The sequence below is a fragment of the Perna viridis genome, chromosome 4 (assembly GCF_037379345.1).
Source record: "Perna viridis isolate PV_CMFRI_1.1 ecotype Kerala chromosome 4, ASM3737934v1, whole genome shotgun sequence".
NCBI classification, from domain to species: Eukaryota; Metazoa; Mollusca; class Bivalvia; order Mytilida; family Mytilidae; genus Perna; species Perna viridis.
The window spans coordinates 20,374,783-20,382,329 of NC_142448.1; positions in this window are offsets into that span (position 1 = coordinate 20,374,783).

Below are 7,547 nucleotides of genomic sequence, written 5' to 3' on the forward strand. Positions count from 1 at the left end.
CATTCGGTTAACATTGTATCTTGGTAAATACCTCTAATTTCTGTATGAATGTCTTACTTACATTTGACTTCTGGTAGCATTGCAGGTGCTTGTTTCAAGGAAGAAATCCTTGGGGGAAGGAGTATATATTCAGTGAAACCTGTCTATACTGAACCCTTTTGGAAAATATTTATTCAGTTTACCCAGGTTCAAAATACATTTGATTAAAAAAAGTGTCTGGGTTAGTTAGGTTTTTTATCATTCAGATTTGGTTTAGAAAGGGTTCACTGTATAAATAAGATATAAGTAGCTGTAATTTGGAGAATACTTCAAATATGGATCACAATCACAATATAACAATTGGTATAAAATTGAGAAGAAACCCCTTTCCCCACATACAAGAACCAAGTAGGCTTTGGATTTCAAAATATAGAATTTCTACAGTTATAAGGCGGTAGACTGGTTAAAAAAACAATCCTGCTAAATGAAAAAATTGCTTTGCAGGATGCGACTTACAGAACTGCAAAGTGTTGAATCCTGCATGGTTGGGACAAGTATGGACACAACATGAAAACTTGATGCAGTTCCTAATTTGGATTATCATTTAATGTGCAAGTCTGTATAAGATTTCAACAAGAAGGAAAAAAAAGATATAGTGAAAGGCAACAAATGCACAATGGTATAACCTAAATACAAAATGATAATCAAGTTCTGAAAGGCCCCGACAACCAACCAAAGTATTATATCCACAGTAATGGTGACGCCTCTTAAAAAGAACTAAAAGTGAAGTAACGGCACAAAAACACATTAATGACCTAACATCGGACTCTGGAATAATTACCTGAAGGAATGTGGTAAAAAACTTTGAATTTGCTATTTTGTGGTCATATAAAAACCTGGATTATAATAAATTGTGTAGTAATGATTGCATTTTAAGATACCGGAAGCTGACTGAAATAATAAATTACAAAATCATGATTATAATTGATGAAAATACAATTAATTAATGCTCTGTGCGCCTTTTCTGAACCAGTGTTCATCTGGTTTTTACAAATTTGGTCACTCCCTTGGTGGGGTTGGAATCCCTTTTCTTCTCTAACATCTCTGGCTACACTTCCTGCACTAAGTCTAACACTCTGAACCAATTTGGCTATACAAAATAGTTTGTTAAACAAGTGATACTTCCTCGTAAGTAAATCTAGAGCGTGAACATAAGCACATGTAACTGAATAGGACAACCTCTGAGGGTATCTGGTAAGACAGTAGAAGATTTGCAATGGTATACAAACACAGCCACACCAAATAAATAATATGTATAAGAAGTCCAATAGGAAGTTGGAACTCCACTATCTTGCTTGCTATATACATATATAAAATATACAGTGGATTTTGATAATATAGGATTGTTGCATGAATATTAACCCGGGTAGAATTTTATACTGCAAAAGTTCATACGTGCAATTTACGTTCTACAAAGAATAATAATCCATAACCCTTTTATTGTATGGCAATATAATTTAGTCTTGTTTAAAATGAACTTTTATAACAGATAATGTCACAAATTTTAACTATATTTGCACTAATGATGGTAATTTATTGCATGCTGACATTGCATTGCTTTTTATGGAAGCAAAATCATTTTTGCAAATTGCTTACAATGAAAGGAATTTCTTATGTTTAAAATGTAAACTCTCAATAGATTTTGATTAACTTATATGAAGTTATTTTATTCATGAAGATAACAATCATGTAATAATTGGATGTTTGTAGTGCGAGGTTACTAAGAGTTAACAAGTCCATAAATTTTATTATTGGATGTTAGCAGTGGGAGGTTACTTTGAGTTTACAGGTGCACAATTTCTGTTTAGTTATGAAATAAAAAACCCCTGTTCCAGTGATTGTGTATGGATATCCATTTCCATCACTGACAACAGATAAAATCATTGCCACAAATGCAAATTACTGTAAAGATATCAATGTTTACTTAATCAGGAATAACAATAGAATACCACTCATCTAGAATTAAGTGAAATTCATGGGTATAGCAATAAGCATCTTACAAATTTGATATAAGGGTAAAAAAATATTACTATGAAAATCATATCCGAATTTACAAGATACATACAAAATGTAACACTTTCGGATGTCTAATTTTGAAATTGCACTATTTTTGGAATAAAAAAATACAATCTATTCAAATTAAAAAAACCAACAGTAGACATGTCATGCATTTTGGACATTTCATATTATGCAAATAAGTATTCCCATTTGATGTATGTTTGGTTTTTTTCCTTGTTACACGGGAATAGTAAATAAATCAAAATCTTTTCTGTTGTGTTTTGCTTTCTGCTTAGAGATTTCAGTGCTAACAACTTGTAAAATGTCATTGATGTGAAGCCATACCAATCAAGACCACTGGATATATTTGTCTGGCTAGAAATATTGAGTATGGAAAGGGGAATAACTCATATTTACTCATCAATTGATCAGAACAGATGTTTTGGGAATTATTTGTAACAACTACTTTTGAAAAAAAAATGTTGAAATGACGGAACAAAAAAAGTTAATCTAGCTTCCAAATAGCTTTATATTACAAGCTTCAACAATTTTCTGCTTTTAATATCTATTATCCACTTTTTCAAATTCTGTCGATGAATTTATACTGACTTAGGCTTTAGTAAGAAGAATATTTAAAAGTTTATAAACTTTTAAACATTTTAAATCCTCACTTTCCTGGTGCAACAGATATACACCAGTAATACTCCATGCATCAATTGAATCATATAATCTTATTTGTTCCAAATCATACAAGATAAAAAAAATGAAAATATTTTATTCTGTAAGATGATGTTGCAATTCAACAAATAAATGTTTTAAATATTCTGTGAAAGATATAAAGTACATTAAATTATCATGTGGCAATATTCTCCAGATATTTATCAGGCAGCACAGTGGGTATAAGTTGGGACTGCTCGCCCCAACCACCCTGTGTGTGTTTTTTTTTATTTTGTTTTTGGTGGGTTCATGCTGCTTGTCTCTGTATTGTTAAATATTTCTTTGTCTCTTTTTGTTTGTCTGCATCAGTTTATGTCTTCTCAAACATGTTTTTGCCTATTGAATTCTGCTTCAATATCAGCCCTTTTCATTGTAACTTTGGTATTTTCACTTTCTATATTAGATTCACTCTGATTACTGTGTAAAGCTTTGAAATAGCAAACATAAATGTAGACAAGACTTATTCTTACCTTACTTTGATCCATGGATGAATTTTTGAGCAAGTGCTGTAAATATGTAATTTCATACATTCACATAATTTATATTGGATGTAAAGCTACCTAAGTACTAATATCTACTCACAATATCCAAGGATGTAAAGCTACCTGAGGTACTAATATCTACTCACAATATTAAAGGATTTAAAGCTACCTGAGGTACTAATATCTACTCACAATATCAAAGGATTTAAAGCTACCTAAGGTACTAATATCTACTCACAATATCCAAGGATGTAAAGCTACCTGAGGTACTAATATCTACTCACAATATCCAAGGATGTAAAGCTACCTGAGGTACTAATATCTACTCACAATATTAAAGGGTGTAAAGCTACCTAAGGTAGTAATATCTACTCATAATATCCAAGGATGTAAAGCTACCTGAGGTACTAATATCTACTCACAATATTAAAGGATTTAAAGCTACCTAAGGTACTAATATCTACTCACAATATCAAATGGTGTAAAGTAGATCATACCCAATACCTTTTGTCTGAAGATTTTTTCAGAGATGATATTTGATGAACAAACTTGAGAAAATTAATTTAAAAAACAAACTTGAGTTTTTAAAAAGAAATTAAGAATCTAACACTGCTGAGAGTGTAGGACAAAGAGATCTAAGACATTTCAAGTTCACTAAGGAAGCCTTGGCAAGTTAGAGAATATCAAAATCTTACCCGAGAGTGTCAGAGAATTTTCTTGCGGTGTTTGATTCTTTTTCTCAATTTTAAAATTGCTTTTGTTATTAGTACGCCAATTCAGAATGCCCTGCTTGCTGAAATTTCTTTGAATTTACAAGATGTCATAAAACGTTTCATTGTAACGTCACAAATGTCGCTTGTTTTATCTATTCCATGGATGAGATAAGAAAATCTTACATGACTAAAAATAGGGATATTCTAGTCACTTCAGTGAGAAAATTATTATTTTCAAACCTAAATTTCTCACTTCATTTCCCTGGAACATTTTCCCAATAAATTTCTAATTATACCAGATTTAGTTTGATGTAGAAAAAAAAATATTTAAAAAAAAGTAATTTAAGAATTAAATATAAACATCATATCAAACACTTTAAGCTCTGAGTATATATCCCAAACACTTTAAGCTCTGAGTATATATCCCAAACACTTTAAGCTCTGAGTATATATCCCAAACACTTTAAGCTCTGAGTATATAATAGGCTTTATATGTCAGGTTAAAAATTTTTAATAAAGATGGGATCCGATAAGTAGATTATTAAGTCTGTTTTTCTGTTGACGTAAAAAATTTTCAATTACTTGTTGAGACAAACCATGGTAGGGAAGACAACTCTAATTAAATACAAGTACTTTTGCTTTCTTCTAAATAATGGCAGATTTGTATTTCTTTTTTTTACATTTTTTACATTATTTCTTGACTTTCTCAATAGATATTTGGTCCAGTATCTTGAGTTCAAAAAACATGGAATTCACGAGACAGTTGCTACTTTCGAAAAAAAAAATGTCCAATAATTTCCCCAAAGAAACCTTTGAAATACTTATATTCAGATGGTATGAATTTTACTTGTCTACGAATTTGACTAAATAGGATTAATCATACTCACATTAATTATACTCACATTAATCATACTCACATTAATTATACTCACATTAATCATACTCACATTAATCTACTCATTATACACTTAATAATAGTTACTTTCTATTTTAATACTGACAACATCTGGAGGAGCATGTGAGCACCAATTGGGATGTTCAACATAATATTGTCAGTATCAAAATTGAAAGTAATTATTACTCTGTTTATTGGTAATCAAATAATTCCATTTTTTATCATTTTCAGGTACTTTTAGCAAAAAATTTAGTAGTACAAGTACAAATTGTTGTTGTGTGATGTCATTTTCTTTAAAAACTCTAAAGAAGACTCCAATGATGTCGGATCACTCCCAATGTTTTGGCGTTAAAATGCGTGGTTTTATGTTATAGAACTAGTTTTAGCATATTTTTTTTATTTCAAGTCATGTATGAGAGTTAGAAAATATGTCAAAAAGATAAAAAGAAAAAAGTATGGATTACTGGTAAATGAAGTATACCAACTAGAACATACAACAAAGCCCCAAATTTCATATGTATTTTAGATCACCTTATGTCAGACATGCCTCATACAATTGTATTTTACATGCAGTAAAACAATAATAGTTTGATGCAATTTATGAATTAGCAGCTTCCAGATATTATGATCAATCACAAGTGAACCCTTATCAAGAATAGATGCTTAAAGATAGGTCTCGTAGAGCTTCTTGATGCAAATTCCCCTTTTTTGGCAAGGGCAACACATTTCGTATTTTTCAGTTTTATTCTCATTTCTTTGTGATTAAAGTAATTCCATATAAAATTTTTCCTATCAAACTGTTTTCTATCTATATGGGTTTTCCTGTATGTGTATATGTCTATTTTTGCAACAAAAATAGCCCCCACATGGAAACAAAAGCCATATTTCTAAATTTTGAACTTGTCCTTCATTTAGTCACGTAATAACGTATTCAAATTTGAAAAGAATTTGCCAAATACTTTCCATGTTATTTCATGGACAAAGTTTTGCAGCCGTCCGGCTGCCTAACTTGGTTCCCTAGTCAATATCATAAGTGACCCTAGCATCGCTAAAAACATAGACTCAAGTCACCAGCGATAGATAGGCACAACATGAGTAAATTGCAACAAATGAAATAAAATATAAAAAAAGATGAGACTATTTAAATTGACTTTATAATAAAGGCTAAAAACCACTAATTCCACTTCCCATAGGCTTCTATGCTAATTTCACAATATTCAATGGCTTCTCTGGACTTTACCTTAACTTTAACCTGCAGATGACTATATATCAGCATGATTCTACATATGTCAGCTCACAATCCTCAGAATGGCATGTGGGGTTAGCAGACTTGCAGTGCAGTACTGGTCACCAGAAGTGAAGGGTCTATAAATAGCATGGGAAATCCCAGTGTTTTCACAAGATAGGGGTATATTTAAAAATCATTATGGAGATTAGGCTTCACATCACAAGAAGCAAAATGCACCTATAAAATGTACAGAAATGTTTTTCCTTTCAGAAATTGTTTAAATTTTTAAAATAAGATGAGAACTTTTTTCACAGCACTATGAGGAACAGGGGTAATTTCTGCATAGGACTATTTTTGCGTACGTTCCAAATGCTCATTGGTTGAATTGGTGGTCTGTAACCTAAAGAGTCACTTTTTGTCTTAGAAAAAATAAATAACTATACAGGTATCTTCCTACACACATACTGAATGCATTTGCAAAGTTTCAGTGAAATGTGACAAGCACTTTTTTTAAATATTTGATTTTTAAATATAGGGTAACCAAGTTGTGCGAGCAAAAAAGTGAAAATATTCTACCATACTGAAATGCATTAAATATTTGCAAAGAACTTTTTCTGACTTTTCAAATAAAAAATATCAATCACAACTTGTTTTTTAACAATATTAATGAAGAAATAGTTTTAAAAGTAATCATTTTCTGAGAAATTGGTCTATTTTTAAAAATTTATTTCTGACATGCCTCCCCCTTTTTCTTGATCACATGTCAAAAATCCTAAATCTTTAAATTTTCACAAAAGGTGATATATTTGGCTTTAAATTTGTAAATACAGTGTTTTCACATTAAAACATGACCAGTAAAGGGCACCTAAAGCAAAAAAAGTGCTCAATAATGGATTTTCCATGTTGCCATAGGGGAATGCTTATATGGCCTTAACCGCAGTAATGAAAGTGAGTTTTTCCTCATTTCTAACCTAATTTTTGCTCAAATCTACACAAAACTTTATTTCAAGTGCTTATTACTACCATATTTAGGTAAATATAGCCCTCAAAGTTTAATATTTGATATTTTTACTAAATATTCTACACTTTTTACAAGATAGGACATAAAAATCAGCCAAAAAGACCAATTTTCCATAATTTGGACCTATAACTTAAAAAAATGCATATTTTGAAGGATTTTTGTAGTGTATTCCTCTTATGGCAAAGTTAACAAGATCTTCAAGTAGTTTAAAGCTATTTCAAGAAACTTTTCATTTTGTCATGGCTTCATTTTGTCATGGCTTCATCTTAAGGCTAAAAACCACTAATTTCACTTCCCATAGGCTTTTATGCTAATTTCACAATATTCAATGGCTTCTCTGGACTTTACCTTAACTTTAACCTGCAGATGACTATATATCAGCATGATTCTACATATGTCAGCTCACAATCCTCAGAATGGCAAGTGGGGTTAGCAGACTTGCAGTGCAGTACTG